General features: G+C 43.0%; 1 long non-coding RNA gene across 1 annotated transcript; it reads right to left on the reverse strand.

The window, feature by feature from the left end:
* Positions 1-523: 523 nt before the first annotated feature.
* Positions 524-1,370, reverse strand: LOC143508707 (uncharacterized). The gene is made up of 3 exons (XR_013129424.1): positions 1,045-1,370; positions 844-969; positions 524-734 (listed from the first exon to the last, which is right to left on the reverse strand). It is a non-coding gene; the product is annotated as an uncharacterized LOC143508707 (long non-coding RNA).
* Positions 1,371-4,821: the final 3,451 nt, after the last annotated feature.

Below are 4,821 nucleotides of genomic sequence, written 5' to 3' on the forward strand. Positions count from 1 at the left end.
CCCTCCATCCTCCCATTGGAAACCATTGATTTAACACTAGGAACCCGACGGTCGCGAAAATTTTCGCAAGGCTTAGTAAGGTCCATGTAGCCCACTCCCCTGCTGTGAAGAGATTAACGCCCATTGTCTTGGTAATGCGGTGGAAGCGTCTCACCCCCAGCTCATACGCCTGCCAAAGCACAAGCGGCTCACCTCCAAGCTCATACAAGGCACCAAACGTGATACTTCACGAAAAACTTGGTTACAAACAAGCAGACTGTATATGTTACCGATCCTACAACAAACAGCGGAAATTTTGTAGACTCGTGTTTCAAAAGATACAATTCAAGCGCACGTAGAGAGTTTCTCAAATGAGTCCCGTCAAACAATAAAAATAAATAAAATTGTCTGAACCTCTTTGTATATTGTTTGAAGCTCTTTGTATATTTACTACACTATATAATATTTGTTACACTTTCTGTTTCCGCGTTTGAATTCGCGTTTGAAAAGCTAAGAAATTATATGGCGCAATTATATATATGGCTGATAAATGTTGTGATCTAAACAGCAGACTGGAAAAGGAGAGGAAAAGACAGGAAGAACAAATTCATGTGCTGTAAAACAACTTTATTTTGATCAAACATGGATGTCTATTCCGGGTTTCTTGAAGTGGAATGTCAAGAAAGTTGAGGGTGTCTTGAAGTTGAGGGTGTACTCGCCAGATGCACTTGCCGCATGCAACACACGCGTTGATGCTGTGGAGAACAATTCAAGGTACACCTTACATTTTGAATAAAATCTTTCAGAAGACAAAAATACGTAACATATGTGGTGTTACGTATGTAGGCCTACTTATCAACGTACCTTCATGTAGTTGTAGCCAACAGTTGCTACACAGCCAGGGTGTACTCGCTGCATGCAACGGGCCACCGGCGTGTTCCTGCGTGCACTGTGTATGCACGCACCTTCATGATGTCTGTCAACGGCGCACTGCAAAGAACAAAGTACATGTTATATTTTGAACGAATTTATTCATGTGTACCAGCCAGGGACCCTCTTTCTTACATTTGCGGCAGGTTCATCGTTCATCGCTGCCAAGGTCAACGGGCCACCGGCGTGTTCCTGCGCGCACTGTGTATGCACGCACAGAAGTACATGTTATATTTAGAACGAATTCATTCATGTATAAATTGATTCTGTGAAAATGTCACAGGCATGGGTCATAACAGAACGGGAATCCAATTCCAGCAACCATGAGAAAAATAACCAGCAACCACGACGAGAAATAAACAGAGGACTAACACGGAAACAGACATGAAATGGCAGGAGATGCGGGGCAGACCGTGACACCGGGTTTCATGATGTGCGACTGTGGAACAGAAAGAGAAGAGATTTTTGGTTATGTTCAAATAATAGTGTGTGTGTATATATATGTGTGTGTGATTGGTTGTCTGTATATATATAATATATTTATATATATATATATATATAAATATACTTATCGACGTACCTTCATGTAGTTTTAGGTACACAGTTGCCACACAGCCAGGGACACTCTGCCCTACACTTGCGACAGGTGTACTTGCCGCATGCAGCGCACTGGGTTATGCTGTGGTTCCGGTTGCAGTTTGTCTGCACCTGACACGTAGTCTTCTTTCCAGGAGCAGGCGAAGGACGTGGCGTTCTCTTCAACTCCTTTTCCTGTAGGAAACGAAGACGGAGTTCCTCAGCAAGAGTACACATAAAAACTCTCCTACTCTCTGTGGACCCCGTACATGCCGTGTACAAAACATGCGCGTTCATCGCTGCCAGGTCAAGTATGTTATAAAACACTGCAACGGGCCACCGGCGTGTTCCTGCGCGCACTGTGTATGCACGCGCCTTCTGGTCCATGATGTCAACGGCGCACTGCAAAGAACAAATACAAAGAAGTACATGTTATATTTTGAATAAATTCATTCATGTATGATAAATTGATTTATCAATGCCAACACATGCATACCTTCGTCCGGTTGTAGTCCGTCACAGTGTTTGGCTTCTTTTTGCGGTCGTCTGCAATCTCCACGTGCGTGTGCATAGTGCTCAGAACGCAAACTGTTTTGTTGGGCTTGGAGGCATACACCGTCAGAAGCGCATCATCGGATCTGTACACCTCCGTTGACAACTTCTCACGTCCCTTGGCGTTTTTGGCTTCCAAAGGAACTTCTCGGCGAATCTTGTTCATTGTCCCAAGCAGAGTCGTGTTGCATTCCAGCAGCTTCTTAGCCAGGGAAAGAGATGTGAAAAAATTGTCTGTGGCTACAGTTCTGCCCTTGCCCAGGTATGGCTTCATAAGCTTCATCACCACATTCTCGGACACTCTTTCCCCCTTGGGACGATCGGGGTCCTTTCCAAGGTATGGAATGGCGTTGCACATGTACTTTGTGTTCAACTCAGAAGCAACCCAAAACTTTATTCCAAACTTGTCCGGCTTTGAGGCAATGTACTGGGTGAATGGACAGCGAACCTTGGTCGGAAACAGCTGCTCGTCGACTGTCAGTTCCTTGCCTGGGGTATAGCACAAAATGCAGTTGTTCACAAATCGCTGCCAGATGTCCGAAATCGCAGCAAATCTGTCGCTCTTTGCACGCTCCGCACGGGTGTCCTTATTATCAAAGCGCAAGTACCGCATGATTTCTTGGTAGCGGTCCCGTGCCATTGTCTCCTGGATCGAAGGCACAGCGAACATTGCCGACCAACAGTCCGACATCGCTCCAACTGGACAGAGGACTGCTCGTAGAAATAGGATTGCTACGAATGCCATAAACTCGCTGACCGACAAACTCCAGCTGCTGTCTGTTCTGCGGGCTTCATGGACAGTGCAGTCTGTGATGATTCGCAGCATCTCCATGTCGAGCAAACACAGAAAACTCTGCAGTCTGCCTGTGATCCTACGCTGTATTAGTAAAAGTAAACAAATGACGCTAGGTAAATTACACGTACTAAATATCATTCAAACACAAGCAGAAACACTGGAAAGAAATATGAAGTTACTATACCTTTGCATGCTCTGTAGGCCCGGACGGCTCAACAAATGTTGAATTAGGCGAACAGCTGCTGACACGAGAGCGTGCGATGCCAACCTTCTCCCAAACAGTTCCATCTTTTGCCCGTACGGTTGGTGCAGGTGTGGTGTCAGCCTGTGTCCGTCTCTTCCTTGGAGGGCTCTGTTGTACCTCATCCGATGTACTGCTTCTTTCTTCATCGGATGAATCGCTGGTCAAAAAACAGGAGGGTCCTTCTCCCGCATCGGACTCACAGCAGTCCTCGTTGGTCAGCAAAGCCGCAACTTCTTGACCGGTGAACGTCCTCTGTCTTGCCATGGTGTTTTGCGTCGTCTCCACACAGGATAGTAGTGAAAATGTAAGTCGCCTGCCTTTGGGTTTCAGCTTTTATCATGACTCTGAAGAACACACCCACAACAGCGCATACTAATTATACTTTATTATAATAGGTGGCGCTTCACACATAACGCCGAAACCGAAACCGGGCTAATCCCCTGCATACACGGGAACAATAAAAGTTGATTGGACCCGTGATAATGGTTCACGGCAATCCGTGAATATCAGTCAAACACAAGCATAAACACTGCAAAAAATATTATATTACTATGCTGTATGAGTAAAAATAAATAAATGACGCTAAGTTATTTACACAAACGAAATATCTTATTTACACGAACGAAATATCAGTCAAACACAAGCATAAACACTGCAAAAAATATTATATTACTATGCTGTATGAGTAAAAATAAATAAATGACGCTAAGTTATTTACATGAACGAAATATCTTATTTACACGAACGAAATATCAGTCAAACACAAGAAAACACAAAAAATATTATATTACTATGCTGTATGAGTAAAAATAAATAAATGACGCTAAGTTATTTACACAAACGAAATATCTTATTTACACGAACGAAATATCAGTCAAACACAAGCATAAACACTGCAAAAAATATTATATTACTATGCTGTATGAGTAAAAATAAATAAATGACGCTAAGTTATTTACATGAACGAAATATCTTATTTACACAAACGAAATATCAGTCAAACACAAGCATAAACACTGCAAAAAAATATTATGTTACTATGCTGTATGAGTAAAAATAAGTAAATGTACAAATAAATATTACTTTACTATACCTTTATTACTTTGTTGCTGCTATTGAAGTGCATACACAAGAAAATCTGGGACGCTTGCTTCATACATAACGCCAATACCACGCTAATGATAATGTGTTTCACGGGAACAATATGAACCCGTGATAATGGTTGGTTCAGCCATGTAAATGTGTGGCGCTATTGAAGTGCATACACAAGAAAATCTGGGACGTTTGCTTCATACATAACGCCAATACCACGCTAATGATAATGTGTTTCACGGGAACAATATGGACCCGTGATAATGGTTGGTTCAGCCATGTAAATGTGTGGCGCTATTGAAGTGCATGCACAAGAAAATCTGAGACGCTTGCTTCATACATAACGCCAATACCACGCTAATGATAATGGTTCACCGCTCTAAATAATACTTATGTCAATATGTAGCGCTTCACACATAACGCCGAAACAGGGCTAAACTTTATTTATTTATTTTAGACTACAAACTAGACCTGGTGCACACAGACTGCACACAGACTAGACCTGGTGCACCACAGAGCTCCTGCCACAGAGCTCCTGCCTGTCTTTCTGCTCCTGTCTTGCTCTGAAATTAACATATGTATGGTCCTGCTAATTGGGCAGGAGAAGGAGGGGTGATGTCCTCAGAACCTTGAAATCTCAGGAGTTCCAGTG

This window comes from Brachyhypopomus gauderio, chromosome 2 (genome assembly GCF_052324685.1).
Source record: "Brachyhypopomus gauderio isolate BG-103 chromosome 2, BGAUD_0.2, whole genome shotgun sequence".
In the NCBI taxonomy this organism is placed as follows: domain Eukaryota; kingdom Metazoa; phylum Chordata; class Actinopteri; order Gymnotiformes; family Hypopomidae; genus Brachyhypopomus; species Brachyhypopomus gauderio.